At 38.3% G+C, this 19,132-nt stretch overlaps 1 protein-coding gene across 4 annotated transcripts in view; it reads right to left on the bottom strand.

Moving 5' to 3' along the window:
• Positions 1-19,132, bottom strand: part of TEX9 (testis expressed 9) — a 202,807-nt gene that overhangs the window by 181,504 nt on the left and 2,171 nt on the right. The gene's annotated exons all lie outside the window — the stretch shown is intronic.

Below are 19,132 nucleotides of genomic sequence, written 5' to 3'. Positions count from 1 at the left end.
ATGGGGAGATACAGGTCTTCAGTTACAAAATAAGTAAGGCATGGGGATGAAAGGTATAGCAACAGGGAATATAATCAATGGTGTGGTAATAACATTGTACAGTGACAAGCGGTAATTACACTTGTGGTGAGCATAGCATAAGGTGTAGAGATGTTGAATCACTATGTTGTACACCTGAAACTAATGTAACATTGCATGTCAACTATACTTCAATGAAAAAATTTTATTTCTATTCATTATTTATACTTCTTCCTACTGAAGTGGTTATTTATGTCCTTCATACATGTTTCTATTAGATTGTTTATATTTTTCTTATTGATATTTTTGGTGTTTATTATATATCATAAAATGTATTCAAAAACATGTGGAAAATATTGTCTCCTGGTTTGTCACCTTTAACTGTTCTTTTTCTTATTACATACCATTGGCTAGGACTCTCAAAACAGCACTGAAAAACTTTAGTGGGAAACTTCTAATATTTTATGATTAGGCATGATGCTTGTGTATGCAGATACCTTTCATTAAAATAGAGTTTTTCCTACTTCTGGTTTGCTAAAGTGGTTTTCTTTCTGATAAAAAAATAGATGTCAAATTGTATCAAATGCTTTTTGGCATCTATTAAGATAATTATATCATTTTTTCTTTGAGTATAATGATTTGCATTAATATATTCTGAATTTTGAATCAGCTTTGACTACCTTGGATAAATTCTACTTATGATTTTTCTACATTTCTATATAAATGTATTCATTTAAAAAACACATTTCTGGATTCATTTTGCTAATACTTAGGATTTCGGTATTTGTGTTCATACATGAGTATACGCTTTATTTGTGTAGTTTTAATATGCAGGCCATGTCAGCCCCAATATAAATTAATTAGAAAACTTTTTATTTTTCCCAAATTTTTGGTTAATTAATATAGTATAGGGATTATTTGTTCTACACTTATAGAACTATCCGTTTGGTGACTTTTTATAAAAGAGTTTTTTCAATGTTTTTGCTGTTTTATTGTTATTTGTTCTTGTAAGGTATGAATCTCCTTTTGGATCAATTTTGGTTTTATATTTTCTAGAAATTATTTTCATCTAGATTTTTCTAATGTATTCACTTAAGTTCAGTATTTATCTCAGATTTTTTAGAATGACACCATACCCGTAGTTATGCCCTTCCTCACTTCTTTCGTTAATAATTCTCTCTTATTTACCTTTGAGACATTCTAGATTTTTGACATTTTTGGTTCTTTTCCAAAAGTCAGATTTTAGTTTATTCATATTTACTTCACTCTGTATTTCATTCATTTCTGGTTTTCTTCTTTAGTAATACTTTCCTTATATAGTTTAATTTTTCTTCCACTAGCTTCTTGAACTGTATGCAAGATTTACTTCTATTCAATCTTTTCTTATATTCTAATGTATGGACTCAAGGCCATATATTTTCTCTAAGTAGATTTTGAATTGTATTGGTCTTACTATCCTTCTTGTTGGTACTTCACAGAAAAAGTTTGCCAACATCTAGTCCAGATTTTAATTTTATGTTACTGATTTTTAAACATATACCATATTTGGATAACTACAAGTTAAACAATTTCTTTTCTCTCTACTGTTTCTTGAACATATTCATCTCTCTCGGATTTCTTATTTATTTTGTTAAAGTTCATCCTATAGTCATACTTTCAAGGAGATTCTATAATACATAACTGCTAAGGCTTTTTATTTCAAAAATCCTGTTTTTAATCCCTAAGATCACTGCTTCATTTTTATGGATGTAATCACATCTTCAATCTCTTTGAGGATAACTGTTATATTTGTAATAATTGTAACTATTTTACTTATAATAATTTTATTTTTCTTAAAATTTTAAGGTAACATTTATAAAATAAATTTATATTTATCTTTTTATTTATTAGCTCTCTTTCCTCGGGTATTATTTCAGAATTTACAGCGTTTTGTGCCCCTACAAATGTGGATTATTCTTGTACTTTGTTAATAAGAACTGCTGTTAGCACTCCATTTCTGCTTAATGTAGATGGACTTTGGTGATTATAAAGAAAGGGAAAGATATATTGCTGGGCAGGATATTTTCTGAGTGAGGAGTCTCTCTCTCTCCCTCCTGAGATCCATTCTCCTATGCTGTTCTTTGGCTCCCATGACCCCACAGGCTTAGTGCTTTAATATGTGGACCCATATAAGCAGGAAAAGGGAAGAGGATCAGCAGTCTAGCTGCTTCACATGCAGTGTCTCAATCCTTCTGGTCACAACCTTAGCACCCTCTATTCACTGACTCTGCTCTCTCTGAGCCTGGAGCTTCCCTGAAATTGCTTCCACCTCCTTCACTGTCTTAAGCTTAGGAGTATTTGAGGTTCAGTTGCTCTAGTTTGTTCATCGAAGGTCTAACACGACCATCTCCTAAAAATTTCTGATACATTGATGACACTTTTGGTCCCCCATCCTGTTACCAATTATTTCCCTCTCCCTACCCCCCACTCCCATCTCTCAATCTTTTCTGTCATTTCATAAGATTTGGTAAAGATTACATTTCCTTCAGTCTAACATCTTGATTTAATCTTCATATACAGGATTCTTTAATTAATTTTTTCAAAACACCATTAAATACAATTTATTTCTGGGCAGTAACTTAAGATCTTATCATTTTTATATCAAAATATTTTAAAAGATACTCAGAAAGAGTATCTTTGACACAGAAAGGAAACTGAAGCCCTACTTCAACAACATCTTTGAGGGTATTCAAAATGATAAGATGACTTTCACCAACTCTAGTGGAAAGGGGTATTTAGTCTTAAGTCACTTGTCTTTAAAAACAGGTTGGGTAGTCTACTCATTTAAAAAGTGTTCTTTCATAGGGAAGGGAGACACTGGTTGCAGAAGAGCTGTAGTCATTTAGCCATTTTTTTCCAGCTAATAGCAAACTTGACATATTAGGCAGCAGCAATCAGTGACATTTGTAGTCAGAAAAATTTGGCTACCAAGCTCATCCTGTTTTGGAACTCTACCTCTGTCCTCCCATACACAATCCCTTGACTACTGAGTAGCCTGTTCCAAATACATCACAAATTAACTTTAACAGTTTTAATGCTGATTTAAGGTAACTCTTCCTAGAGTAGCTAGAAAGCATAGACTCTGACCCCCACCACCCCTGCCCCAACACACACATTATCTGGTTTTTGAAGTCCCTGAAAATAAGAGTAGCTGGTCTCGTTTGGCTTTCTTTAGGGACCTTAAAAGGGATGAATTTATGTTTGAAACACCTATGAATACTCTGAGGTTTCCCAACTGATTATTAGCACCTTCCTCTCTTTCTACTTTTTCAGTCCCGGAGTTGTTATTTGCTGGAGTTTGCCGTCAGACACCTTTGTATACTCCCAGACCTTTCTGAGATAGCATTTAATGAATCTCCCAATTTTCTTTGCTTGTTGTGGGTAAAGATGTTTTTCTTGCTATGATTGGTGCCTATCTCACTCTTTGCTGTGCCCCAATTTCAGCCTGGAAGGGTGTGAATGTTCTTTCATGCTTTGATCAAGTTATCTCCTGCAGCAGCTGCCCCAGGAGCAGGATGGCTTTTGGTAACCACAACTTGTACTTTCTCAGACTTTAAAGTGGTGGTACATGGTCACCAGGCTGCTGGAACATTTGGTTTTCAGGGCTCCTATCACTGTTGGGGCCTTTGCCCTCTACCATCACCCCTTGTCTTTCCTTCTCCTCTCCAATATCCCCAGGAAGAGGGAAAAAAGGGAAATTCACATTTATTTGGCTCTTACTGTGTGCTCACTGTGTGCATTATGTTAGGTATTTTCACAAATATTTTCTATCAAACCCTTAGGCATAACTGCACAAGGGTGTTGTCCCTATCCTCACTTTTACCAATTAAGAAAGTGAGACTCAGAGAGGTAAGGAACTTGCCTGGGACTACAAAAGCTCCTACCAATACTAAGCTGTACCCTCACCAAGTTGGGATGAGGATCCCAGACTCTAAGCTCCAAAGCCCAGAGGATCTCCCAGAGAAGAAGCCTCAAGCCTGGCTCACCCAAGAGCATGGATCTGAATTCAGATGAGAAACTGGAGGCTGAAAGGAGAACACAACTCTTCTCCTTAAAAGGTACAGAGCTGGCCAAAGTACCTTTAAAACCGGAGAATTGGGGGCACCTGGGTGGCTCAGTTGGTTAGGTGTCATACTCTTGATTTTGGCTCAGGTTGTGACTCAGGGTTGAGAGATTGAGCCTTGTGTCAGGCTCTGCACTGGCCATGGAGTCTGCTTAAGATTCTCTCTCTCCCTCTCTCTCTTTCCTTCCCCATCCCTCTCTCTCTCCCTTTCTAAAAACAAAACAAAACAAAAACAAAACAAGCAAACAAGCAAAAACAAAACTGGAGAATTGTAGGACCAGATGTCAGACTGAACAGACTTTGGAAATTTTTGTAGAGTCACAGAGACATAAAGTTTTAAGTATGGATTAATTAAGTTCTCATTTTCTGCACTATTATGGATAAGCCAGTGAGTTTTCTTCCTGCCCCCCCCCCCCGCCCCGGCCTAAATAAAAGGAGCTCTCTCCAATTCAATAACTCAGTTCAATAAACATACATTGTTTGGCTACTTTACGGTAGGGACCATGTTGTCCCTGTATGTTGAGGATATAGAGAAGAATGAAAACATACTTCCTGACCTCATATAGTTGACAGTACTGAGAGCCAGGGCTGGGGAGGGCAGACACAAGCAATTGACAAGTAACCCTACAATTAACATATAATGTAACCATATCTCTGACATAAGGCCATGCAAGGTACTATAGGACCACGGGGAAAAGAGCTAAGTCAACCAGGGTGGGGGTAGCCTGAGGAATGGATAAGGAAAGACTTCCAAGAGGATGCAATTCTTGACATATGATTGAGTCCTTCAGATGATCAGGACCATACTGTATGTGTAAAACTCTTTTGGAGAGAGAGATTCACACCAAAGTAAGGGAGCATTGGGGACCTTTTCCTGGGGGTCTGAGAAGACAAATCAGTTGCTAGCACTATCTTGGAACCTGAAAGAACTTTTAGTTCTCTAGCTGTCTTTAAGTTTCTATGAAGTCACTTGTATGTCTGTTTCTAGGTTATTCCGGATTTCCCCAAGGCCTGGACAATAATCTGTTCTTCCTCATTTGTGCCTTCTTACCCTGGAGCTCGATGAGGACATTGACTCAGTTCCTCTCAACCCCTAGGCCTATTGCTCCTCCCATTACTAAGCAACTATCTTATCTTTGGAGGCCTTTTCAGCCTGTCTACTCACAATTTCAGCTTACTTATTGCCTCTGCTGGTTGCTGTGGTCTAATGGTTTTTGAGGTCTGCCTTCTCATGTGTGTCTTTTAGCTACTGTTTTTATTGCCCCTGCCTAACCCTCTATCATATTTTTATCCTCCAAGAAAGGAACCAGTTTGTTAATAATTACTAACCTCTTCCTTGGGCAAAGCTCTCATATTTGGTTAACTCATAGGTCACTGTCTAGCAGGGGATTGTTTGCCCTCATGTGGGAGCTGAGCCCTGTTCCAACCAGGAGCCTAGGGTTACAAGTGACAAAGATGGAGGCCTAAAACAATAGAGTCATTTACAAGGCAGCCATAGAAGGCAGCCAAGGATATGGCAGACAACCTAAACTTGGCTGACTGAGGAGAAAGATACTACAGATATACTAGAGCCACTATAAAAGGAAAAACAAAAAACATACTAACATCAACCATAATAGTCCCTTGGCTAACTTCAGATAACAGTAAGGAGGGAAAAAGGATGAAGAAAAATAGATAGTTTCTGGGAATAAGTATTTACAAGAAAGAACACAGAAAATAAGTACATTCAAGGAAAGAAGACAAGTTGGCCTACTTAACAGGAAATGGTCTTTTCTGAGGTCCTTAAGAAGAACGTCCAAAGACGTCTTTCTCTCCTCAAATACACAAGGTGGGAAGTTATATCACAAAGATGGTGACGTAGGTTGTTCCTGACTTTTGCAACCCCTCCAAGAATAACAAGAAGAGGACACCACTGAGAGAATCCTAGAACAAAGGGTGAGACTGAAGGACCCCACTGTACCTCAGAGACCAAGACAGAGTACATTAGAAGGGTAAGAGAAATACCTACACACTGACCGCATGCCCCTCCCCCAGGCCAGTGCAGCACCATGTAAAGAGGTCTCCCCTGAGCCTCAGGTTCCTCCAGTGAGAAAGGAGAACCCAGGGGGACAACTACTGCCCCCAGTACTGTGGGTAACTTTTCAGGAGCCCCTACTCTGATCTCACCTCATGTGGACTGTAGGACAATCTGCAGGGGATAAACACTGGGAATCTGACTGTGATAGAGAAGGGGAGAAGGGTGCAACAACCAACACGTGGATCTTGGCAGACCAAATTCCTACCTGCAGTGACCAAGTAGTAATCTCACCTACCTGCAGTGACCAAGTAGTAATCCCATCCGCAGGACCAAGTCAGAGGCACATTCTGAACAGGGAACTCAGCAGGGTGCAGATCTGCCTGATTTGGATCCTCAAAATAGAAGTTTTTTCGATGCTAAGCCCAATTTGCCCACACCCAGACAAGGTGGTGAGTCACAACGCCACCCACCGTACAGAGTGCCTTCCAGCCCCACCTGACCAGAGGGGCTGGCAACAACTCCTAGAACTGTGCGGCCCAGCAGTACTTGAGCCAAGAGGCAGGAAAACATAGCTGATCATCCACAGAGCAAAGCCAATACCCAGCGTGAAGAGTTCTGCTGCTGTGAACAGATAGGGGGATCAATTCATAGCCAAGGCTGAGGGGAGCTTCTAGCCCCTCCCAACTGGAAAGACTTTGGGAAATGGAGCAGCCCCTCCCCTCTAGCCCAGGCAAGGATCTGAATCACAGAATCACCTGCTACGATGAGTGTATTTTGGCATCATCTGACCAGAAGGGCTGGCAAACTCCTGGAAGCTGCGTGGCCCAATAGCACTGGTGCTGAGAGGCGGGTGAGCAGAACTGACAGTTTACGTAACAAACAGTGGCCCAGCTCAGTCAGGGAACTTGGGGTGCGGGTTGGCTTAAGTTAAGACAACAAAGAGCTTTACAGGCATTAGAGCTGCTTCTCCTGCTGTGCCCAGGCAGGGAATCTAATTCACAGCCCTGCTCATCACCGAAGACAGCCTTCGGCCTGTCTGAACCTAAACAGAGCACATGCAACGTGACATAGCCCATTCAACAACCCTATACATAGTAGCACTAGAAGGGAAAGCACAATACATAGCTTCCCTATATGCAGAGCAAAAGCAGAGGCCTCACCCAACCAGGGAATTCAGTGAACACTCTGGCCTGATTTGGATCCCCAAACAAAGAGCTGTACGAGTCCTGGGTTCTATCCTGCTGTCCTGACAGGACAAGGAAGGTAATTCATAGCCCCATCCATTATTGAATATAGCACCAGTCTTGACCATTTAGTAAGCCTGACTGGAAAGTCCAGGCAAATGCAGAGATCATCCTACAGCCTCACTTGGACACGGAATCAAGCCAGTAGTCCTATCCAACAGTTCTCAACCAGTGATGCACCCCCCAATCCCTGTCCTTGGAGTTAGAATAGTTGCCTTGCCCCCCAAAAGACCATAATAGCAGACCCCACCTGCCAAAGGATATCACAGCAGACACACCCAGACACCCAAACTGAACTGATTGGTGAAGAACTCTCTCTGCCAAAGCAAACCTGTAAAGTTTGGAAGAAGAGTCAGATTATTCAAATGCACAGGTGCCAATATAAGGAATCAAGGATTATGAAAAGTCAGGTAAATATGACACCACCAAAGGAAAGTAATAAAGCCCTAATAACTGACCCTAAAGAAATGGAGATCCATGAACTGTCACACAAAAAATTCAGAATACTTCTGTTAGGGAAGTTCAGTGACCTACAAGAAAAAGAGACAGACAATTAAATGAAATTAGGAAAACAGTGCATGAACAAAATGAGAAGTTTGACAAGGAAAAAGCAACCAGTATCAAAAAAACGAAGAGAAATCCTAGAATTAGAAAATACAATACCTGAACTGAAGAATTCAATAAAGAGTTTCAAAAGTAAACTCGACCATGTAGAAGAAAGAATCAGTGACCTGAAAGTAATAAAACACTGGAAATTATCCAGTTGTGGAGGGAAAAAAAAAAAAAAAAAGAATGAAAGATAGTGAAGATAGCCAATGGGCACTACAGGGCATAATAAAAAGAACCAATATTTGCATTATGAGAATTTCAGGAGAAGAAAAAGAAAAAGGGGACAGAAAGTATATTTAAAGCAACAGTGGCTTAAAACTTCCCAAACCTGGGGAGAGAGATGGACATCCACATCCATGAAGCCCAAAACACCAAAATGGTTGAACCTGAATAGGGCTACACTGAGACACGTTAAAATTAAATTGCAAAAGTGAAAGACAAAGAAAGCCTTTTAAGAGCAGTAAAGGAAAAGAGAAGTTACATAGAAGAGGATTCCATAAGTCTTTGAGTGGATTTTTCAACAGAAACCTTTTAGGCCATGAGAGACCAGGATGACATATTCAAAATATTGAAAAAAACACCCTTGTCAACAAAGATTCTATACCCAGCAAAGTTGTCTTTCAGAAATGAAGGAAGGATAAAGACTTTCCCAAACAAATGAAAATTGAGGGAGTTCATTGCCACCAGACTTGCCTTACAAGAAATGCTAAATGGGAGTTCTTTGGGGGCAAAAGAACACTAACTAACATCATAAAAAGTTAGTGTAACTCTCACTACTAATGGTAAATCATATTTAGATTCTGCAATATAGTAATAGTGGTGCATATTTCACTTATAACTCTATAGATTAAAAGTATTAAAATGTAGCAAACATAACCATAGTTATAATAACCTGTTTTTAACTATACAATATAAAAAAACATATAAACTGTAACAGCAATAACTGAAAAAATGAGAGGAGAAGTAAAAGTAAGAAGTTTACAAATTCAATTGAAGTTGTTATCTGCTTAAGATAGAATGTTATAAGTTTATTTTTTTTAATTTATTTTTTTAAAAGATTTTATTTATTTATTTGACAGAGATAGAGACAGCCAGCGAGAGAGGGAACACAAGCAGGGGGAGTGGGAGAGGAAGAAGCAGGCTCACAGCAGAAGAGCCTAATGTGGGGCTCAATCCCACAATGCCAGGATCACACCCTGAGCCGAAGGCAGATGCCCAACGACTGAGCCACCCAGGCACCCCAGAATGTTATAAGTTTAAGATATTTTATGCAAGACTCTGGTCATTACACAAAAAAACACAATAAAGAAGTCAAAGCATACTAATACCAAAAAACATCAAAACAAACATAATGAGACGGCAGGATAAGAAACAAGGAACAAGAGATCTATAAAGCAACCAGAAAACAACGAAATGGCAATAGTAAGTTCTTACCTATCAACGATTACTTTAAACAAAAATGAATGAAATTCTACAATTAAAATACAGAGAATGGCTGATGGATTAAAAAAACAAGATCCAAAAATATGCTGTCTATAAGAAACTCACCATAGCCTTACAAACACACATAGAAAGAAGGGATGGAAAAAGACCTTTCAGGCAAATGGTAATAAAAAAAAGTGGGGTAGCTATACCTATATCAGACAAAACAGAGTTTAAACTAAAATGGTAACAAGAGACAAAGAAGGTCAATACATCAAGAAGGTATAATATTTATAAATGTTTATGTGCCTAACATTGGAGGATTTAAATACATAAAGCAAAAACTAACCTAGCTAAAAAAAAGAAATAAAACAGTACTAGAGTAATAGTTGGGGCCTTTAACACCCCACTCTCAACAATAGATAGATCATTCAGAGAGAGAATCAATAAGGAAATAGCAGATTTGAACAACACTATAGACCAAATGGACCTAACAGATATATACAGAACATTCTGTCCAACAACAGCAGAATATGCATGCTTCCCAAGCACATAGGAACATCTTCTAGAATGGACCATATGTTAGGTCACAAAACAAGTTTTAGCAAATTCAACAAGATTAAAACCATCCAAGTATCTTCTCTGACCACAATGGCATAGAACTAGAAATCAGTAACATAAGAAAAACTGGAAAATTCACAAACATAACAAAATTAAACACCACTCTTCTGAAGAACCAATGAATCAAAAAAGAAATTAAAGGGGAAATTAAAAAATTTTCTTGAAACGAGCAAAAATGGAAATACACGGGGCGCCTGGGTGGCACAGCGGTTAAAGCATCTGCCTTCGGCTCAGGGCATGATCCCGGCGTTATGGGATCGAGCCCCACATCAGGCTCCTCTGCTATGAACCTGTTTCTTCCTCTCCCCCTCCCCCTGCTTGTGTTCCCTCTCTCACTGGCTGTCTCTATCTCTGTCAAATAAATAAATAAAATCTTTTAAAAAAAGAAAAAAAATGGAAACACACATACCAGAACCTGTGGGATGCAGCAAAAGCAGTTCTACAAGAGAACTTCATAGCAATAAATGTCTACATTAAGAAGCAAGAAAGATCCCACATAACCAACCTAACTCTATGCCTCAAGGAACTAGAAAAAGAACAAATTGAGCCCAAAGTTAGCAGAAGAAAGGAACTAGTAAAGATTTGAGAAGAAATAAATAAAATGGAGAAAAGCAAAACAACAGAAAAGATTAAAGCAAACTAAGACTTGGTTCTTTGAAAAGATAAACAAAACTGACAAACCCTTAGATAAACTAAGGAAAAAAGGGAAAGGACCCAAATCAACAAAAATTTAAAGGAAAAAGGAAACGTTATAACTGACATCATAGGAATTCAAAGATTCCTAAGAGGCTATTATGAACAACTATATGCCAACAAACCAGATAACCTAGAAGATATGGAAACTATTCTTAACTTACCAAGACTGAATCAGGAAGAAACAGAAAATGTAAACAGACCAATTAAGAGTAAGGAGATTGAATCAGTAGTCAAAAACTTTCCAAGGAGGAAAAGCCCAGGACCAGACGGCTTCACTGGTGAACTTTATCAAACATTTAAAGAAGAATTAACACCACTCCTTCTCAAACTCTTCCAAAAAGTCAAAAAGGAGGGAATATTCCCAAACTCATTTTACAAGCCCAACATTATTCTGATACCTAAATCAGAAAAGAACACTACTAGAAAAGAGAACTACAGGCTACTATGCCCCATTAATATAGATACAAAAATTCTCAGTAAAATACTAGCAGAGTGAATTCAGCAACACAGTAAAAGGACCATTCACCATGATCAAAAGAGATAAATCCTTGGGAGGCAAGGATGGTTCAACATACACAAATCAACAAATGTGATACATCACATTAACAGAATGAATCATATGATTATGTCAATAGATATCAAAAAACATTTGATAAATTCATTCGTTCATGAATAAAAACTCAGGCACAGAAGGAGCATATCTCAACATAATGAAGGGCATATATATGACAAGCCCACAGCTAACATCGTACTTAGTGGTGAAATGATGAAAACTTTTCCTCTAAAATCAGGAACAATCAGGGTGCCCACTCTCACTACTCATATTCAACATAGTACTAGATGTCCTAGCTAGAGCTATGAGGCAAGAAATAGAAATAAAAGGTATCAGAATTAGGAAGAAGTAAAATTATCTCTATTTGCAGATGACATGATTTCATGTAGATAAAATCCTGAAGACTCAACCTAAAAACTGTTAGATCCAACCAATGAATTCAGTAACGTTACAGGATACATGATTAACATTCAAAAATCAGTAATGGGGCACCTGGATGTCTCAGTCAGTTAAGTGTCTGACTCTTGATTTTGGCTCAAGTCGTGACCTCAGGGTCCTGAGATGGAGCCCCACATTGGGCTCTGTGCTTAGCAGGGAGTCTGCTTGAGATTCTCTCTCTCCCTCTGCCCCTCTCCCCTGTTCCCTCTCTCTCTCTCTCTCAAAAGATAAATAAATCTTTAAAAACAAAACACAAATTAGTAACATTTCTATACACTAACAATAAATTTTCTGAAAAAGAAATAAAGAAATGATCCCATTTACAATGGCACCAAAAACAATAAAATACTTAGAAATAAATTTAACAAAGGAGGTGAAAGATCTCTGCTCAAAAACCACAAGGCATTGATGAAAGAAATCAAAGAAGACACTAAATAGAAAGGTATTCCATGTTCAAAGATTGGAAGAAGTAATATTGGTAAAATATCAGTATTACCAAAGCCATCTATAGGTTGAATGCAATCCTTATCAAAATTCCAAAGGCATTTTTTTTTACACAAATGGGAAAAATACTTCTAAAATTTATATGGAACCGCAAAAGACTCTGAATATCCAATAAATCCTCAGAAAGAAGAACAAAACAGGAGCTATCACACTTATTTATTTATTTATTTACTTACTTACTTACTTACTTACTTAGAGAGAGAGAGAGAGCACAAGCAGAGGGAGCAGCCAGTAGAAGGAGAAGCAGGCTCCCTGCTTAGCAATGTGGGACTTGATCCCAAGACCCTGGGATCATAACCTGAGCTGAAGGCAGACACTTAACCGACTGAATCACCCAGGTGTCCCTGACATCACACTTTCTGATTTCATGCTATTTTATAAAGCTATAGTCATCAAAAAAGTATGATACTGGCATAAAAACAGACATAGAGATCAATGGAACAGAATCAAAATCACAGTAATAAACCCAAGCATATACAGTCAACTAATAGTTGGCAAGGGAGCCAAGAATACTCAATGGAGAAGACAGTCTTCCATAAATGGTACTGGGATAATTAGATACACATATGTAAAAGAATGAAACTGGACCCATATCTTAAACCACTTACAAAAATTAACTCAAAATGGATTAAAGACTTAAATGTAAGACCAGAAACCATGAAACTCCTGGAAGAAAACATAGAAAGAAAGCTCCTTGACATGGGTCTTTGTAATGATTTTTGGATATGACACTTAAAGCACAAGTAACAAAATAAAAAATAAACAAGGGATAGGACATCAAATATAAGGCTTCTGCACAGCAAACAAACAAACAAACATCAACAAAGTGAAATGACAATCTACGGAATGGGAAAAAATATTTGCTAACTATGTAACCGATAAGAGCTTAATATCCAAAATAGAAAAAACTCCTACAACTCAATAGCAAACAAACAAACAAAAAGAATTAAAAAATGGGTAGAGGACCTGAAAAGACATTTCCCCCAAAAGATGTATGCAAGGATAACAGATATATGAAAAGATGTTGAACATCACTAACCATTAGGGAAATGTAAATTAAAACCACAATGAGATTATCACCTCACACCTGTTAGAATGGCCATCACCAAAAACACAAGTGTTAACAAATGCTGGCATGAATGCGGAGGAGAGGGAACGCTCGTGCACTGTTGGTGGGATTGTAAATTGGTACAGCCACTGTTAAAAACAGTATATAGGATGCTCAAAAAATGTAACATGTAACTACCCTATGATCCAGAATTCTACTTCTGGGAATATACACCCCAAAGGAAATAAAGACAGTAATTTGAAAGATATTCGCACCTCCATGTTCATAGCAGCATTATTTACAATAGCCAAGACACGGAAACACCCTAACTGTCCAATGACGGAAGAATGAATAAAGAGGTTGCGATAAATATATATGTAATGTATATATTCTATTGGAATATAAGATATTACATTATACATGGAATATATATACAATGAGATATATAATATTCAACCATAAAAAAACAAGGAAATCTTACCATTTGCAACAATATGGATGGATGACCTTGAAGGCATTATCCTAATTGAAACAAGTCAGAAAGAGAAACACAAATATTCTATTTTCTCACTTAAAGGTGGACTCTAAAAACCAAAATTCATAGAAAAAGAGATCAGACTTGTTACCAGAGACAGAGGGTGTGGGAGGGGAAACTGGGGGAAGGTGGTCAAAAGACACAAGCTTCCAGCTATGAGATAAGTAGGTACTAGCGATGTAACATACAACATGATGACTATAGCTAAAACTGCTATATAAGGAAAGTTAAGAGAGCAAATGCTATGAGTTCTTATCACAAGCAGAACATTTTTTTCCCTTTTTCCTTTTCTTCTTTCTTTTCTTTTCATTGTATCTATATGAGAAAATGAATGTTGGCTGACCTATTGTGGTAATTACTTCATAGTATGTGCAAATCAAACCATCCTGCTGTATACCTTAAACTGATTCAGCACTGTATCTCAATTTTTCCTCAACAAAACTGGACACAGTACACGACATAAAGACCGTAGTGAGTACGATGGTTAGTTTTATGTTCAAATTGTTTAGGTTCATGTCACTTAACCTAAGTGTTGCTATGAAGGTATTCTGTAGATGTGGTTAACATCTACAATCAATTGACTTTAAGTAGAGAAGATTCTCATTAATAATCTGGGTAGGCTCCATCCAACCAGGTGAAAGGCCTTATGAACAAAACGGAGATTGTCCTGAGGAAGAAGTCCCAACTGTGGACTCCAGTGTCCATTCCTGTCCAAGAGCTTCTGGCCTGCTGGTCTGCCTTACAGATTTTGCACTTAGCCCCCACAATTAGGTAAGCCAAGTCTTTTAAATTATATATTATAATAAAATAATTACAATAAATGTTATGATATAGTCAGTCATAACAAATATTACCATGTTATTATATATATCCATATATTTATATATAGAGAGACATAGATACACATATACATCTCCTACTGATTGTAGGAGATAGAACCTGATAGAACCCTGCCTTGTCAGTATGGAAGCAGACTTGGAATTTGGTACCCCATAGAATGTTCACCATCAGCTGTTGACTCCAATTAGGTAAGTCTCCTGTCTCTACATATCCATGTCCATTTTCCTACTTCTGTTCACACCGCTTTTCCCTTCTGACTTGTCTCCACTCCTTCTCTCACCTTATAAACTCCATCCCTTTCCTTACACTCCAGCTCTATCCCAAGCCCTCCATGAAGCTGCCTATTATTTTAGCTCCTTTTGCTCTTTTCTTTCTCTGAATTCCCTCAGCAGTTATTAGCTGGGCTATTCACTGTGATTCTTAATCTTACAGATCTCATCTAACACTGTTTTGTATTTAGTATCCACCACTAGTGGGTATAAATTTGCAAGTGTAAATCTGGGTGTGCAAGAAATACCACATTCCTTTATTTTGTTTAAATCAAATTAAATTCACCTCAGACATAAGTGACCCAGCCTCAATTCTGTTGGCGTAGAAAGAAACCTAACCTTAGTTATTACTGGGCTTTCCTCCTTTCCCCCTTAGGAATACACTAGAATCTGAAAGAATTATGTTGAGCCTAGAATATGAGGGAAGACGACTTTGACATTCTCATTGTTCATGGATATATGGTCCCTAGAATCCAAGTAACAGCTCCACCCATGAAACAAAAGTGGCAGGAGGATTCAGCCACACTAGGGTCCTCATGCATCCATCTGAGGCTTGGATATCTCTTGGGGTGCTTCTAGGAAGCAAGACTGGTATTCCCACTACTGGAGCCCTGACCTTTGACTCTTTGTGAGTTTGGGGAAATTTTTTCTTTCTCTACAATTCCATCTACCCATAACCTCCTTCCTTCTTTCTTTCTTTCCCTTGCTTCCCAGATGCTCTACTTCTTTAACCCTCTGACAAAATCTCCTCAAAGAGCAAGGAAGGCAGATAGCTAGGCACAATTCCAGGGATAACCCTGACACTTCATTCTAAAGTCTTGTGGCCCAGGAGGCTTCATTTTCAATGTGAGTGGTGCCCCAGATGTCTAAGAGAGGGTTCCTGTCAGACAGGAACACACACTTTATTGAAGCCTATTTGGAACAGAGGGAAGGGGAAAATATAAGAACATAAACCAAATTAATAGCCCAATAAGTTATCCTGTTACATACCTTTTTTTTTTTCTGTCCCCTGTATTTTTACTGCACTTTAAAAAATATGTGTGGGCTGATAGTTATAGTCTTAAATTATAAACTTGCAGATTCAAACAATAGTTTATTTACCATTTATTTTCAAATCTTTCTGAGGTCCCAGCATAATAATAATAAAAGCACTTAAATGTGCCTTGAAATGAATCAAGGGATAAGAGAGTTGGTGGATCACTGGTTAGGCTCCACCAGTCCAGACTGCACTGGTGTTGACCTTCTCATTGCAGGGTTGGCTCTAGTGTCTTTTCATTGTCACTTTTAGGATTAGTTAAATATGCTTTTTCTTTACCTTCTTCTGTTTACAGCTGCTGCTAGGCTGAATTTCCAAGATATCAAATTTCTACTTGGGACCTTTCTAGCCCCAAGTAAAAGTAAACACTTCCTTTAAAATTCAGGCAGATGATATGAACTTGAACCTTTTTTAATATAAAGAGAATTGCAGGTCACAACATAAACATGTATGAACAGTGGAGAATTTCTAAGTGAAATCAAAGCAGTACCTGGCATTCATTTTCATAATACCTTTCACTTGAAGAGCCAAGTACATTTTGAGACCTTTATCCCATTAATCCTTAGAGATAACCTGAAAGAATGGCTTGTATAGACAGGGTCACAGAGCCAGGTAGTGACAGTGTTAACATCCTGCTGCCTTGCTCAGTATTTGAATAGTTAGGCTACTTTGCCTTAACAAACCATTGTTTTAATGGCATAATGGAATATTTGTGCTCTAACGGGAGAATTCCAATTTTCATATCATACTTACGTTAGTAAGTATGTCATAGAGGAATTTTATCCAAATTTGCCAATGTGCACTTGGTTTTGAACCCTGCAACTTGCCTCTTCTATAATCTTGCTTTCTCTTTTTTGTCCCCTCCCCCCCCCCCCCGCCTTCCTCTAATGCTATGAAGACTGAAAACTTGATGGCATTACAACACTGGAATTTAATACATCAGCTCCTCTAAGACTATATGCATTTTGAAAGACAAAAGCTTAGCCCAAATACATAACCCATCACTTTCTGATACAGAGAAAGAGTTTTTGGAGGTGGAAAGCCTTCCTTTCTTATTCCCATAAATAGTAACATGTTGGTGATTATATATTCTACTTTCAACTCCTAGGAGGAAAAGTCTACAATGGAAGAGGCAGAGGATGTAATGATCAAGGGAAAAGAGGATGAGAAAATACTTTGTTATTTTTAAGGGGGGAAAAAGAGAATAGGGTTGAACGTTATCTTTTCCATATTTGTAAACCATCATAATTTGTGGAAGTGAAATGTACACTTTAGGCACTTAACCAATATTTACTATTGATGAAACCTACTTTAGGCCTCATCTTTGGTCAGAACAATTATAACTAATAACACAGAGTAACATCTTGTAAAATGGGCTTGTATCTCCCTCTCCTTCCTTTCCCTCCCCTATATACTCCATTAAGGATCTGAGCACTGAGCTAACCCGGGGCTATGCATTATTCACTCATCCCATGTGCTCTTCCATGGCTTCACACAAGTGCTTAAGCTAAAATCCTCCTTCCTCAGTGCTCTGCCTACTGAACTTCTATTCATCCAATGAGACCCAATTCAAATGCTAGCCAAGAGGCCTTCTCTAAACAGCTGTTTTACCCTAACCAGGACCAATACCTCCCTCCACCATGTCCTGGTAACATTAGTAGACACTATTCTATTTTAGAACTCATCATCTTATACAATTAATATACATTAATATGTCTCTCTGCTCCGAAGAATGTAAACTATTTCAAGCTGGGACCAGGTTCTTATATATGTATGTAAGTATTTATTTATATTTTTTGGGCTGATACTATTATATATCAGGCATGATAAATATATGATAAATGTATATGCTACAGTCTGGACAGTACAAAAAGTTTACAGTTTCATAAAAGAGACAAGGTTTACAGACATAGAAGAACATGATGGTATAATGTACTGTGCTAAGAAAATTAAGGCTAAGTACCTCCTGCATTCAGCAAATATTTACTCAATACCTAGGAGTAAAGAATTGTATCCCAGGACTACCAGGATAAATAAAACACAGTCACTATCTCTGAGATGCTCCCACTCCACCTCTCAGATGGTCTTCATATGCATACAGTACTTCTGTAGTTTAGATATCACTTTACACGTTGTTCCTCATAACAACCCTGTGAAATAGGTCACTATTTTCATTTTTAAGGAGATGGACACAGAGGGTTTGAATTCCCAGATCTTTTCACTCGACGGCCAGAGTCTTTCTACCCTACTACATCAATGCTTCTCGACATTTTCCACCAGAGTACACTTTCACAGGGAGAACAAGCTTATACTCTTCACGGTTGGGAAATATAAGCTAAAACAATCTAGTGTTATCTTAAAAATTCATGCTTACTCTAATGTTTTCCATTACTTCTCACTGAGCCAAATTGAAGGTCTAAGAAAATGAGCCACATTGATTCTGGGTGCTTCGGGGCCCTTGGTACGGGGTTTCATGACCACAGGGCTACACACACAATTTCAGAAGCACATGGCTACACTGCTACCTTTACTCAGGGTGCCTGGGTTTGGTGTGAGTCCCTACTCAAGATTTTGGGTAACTTTATCAGGTTTCTTTTAGGTTTCTAGTGGCATTATTTTATTTGTAGCCCTCTCTGAAGACTGCAATAAAACACACTCTTAAGGGAGCAGTGAGAGCTGATCCTTTCCTCCCTGCAAAGATGTCTCATTCTGGCAATTAGGTCTCTTCAGTCTGATACTATCCACCACTCCTTTCATTGCTGGTTGAACCCAAGAGTCCCAGATGGCTCCTCCAACTGCCTGTTGGTCCCTGAAGGCCCCAAAGGCTCAAAAATGCCCTCTAGACCGCAGGGCCCTTCCACCCCCACCTCAGGGCAGCTCACGGTTGCAGCTCTGCTGAGCCCTCTAGTGGAACTGGGGTGACATGGCTTTTTCATGGAACGGATAAAAAAGCTCTCAAAAGTTGCACTTGGGAAGCCAGCCCGTGTGCCACCTGGTAGCGTACTTTAAAAGAAAGTCTTGTGATGGGATCATCCTTCCTGGCAAATAAATTCGCGTTTCTATCCAAAAGGCCAATAAAAACTTTTCAGTGAAATGTAAAAAAAAATTTTAAAAAATAAAAGAAAGTCTTGTTTCTCAGCTTCCTTTTCCTAAGACCTTTGGCAGGTCTCAGAAACATCA

The sequence above is a fragment of the Ursus americanus genome, chromosome 36, assembly GCF_024610735.1.
Source record: "Ursus americanus isolate L20-20 chromosome 36, mUrsAme1.1.p, whole genome shotgun sequence".
In the NCBI taxonomy this organism is placed as follows: domain Eukaryota; kingdom Metazoa; phylum Chordata; class Mammalia; order Carnivora; family Ursidae; genus Ursus; species Ursus americanus.
The sequence above is the reverse complement of the archived record's forward strand: the minus strand, read 5'-3'. Positions and strand labels throughout refer to the sequence as shown.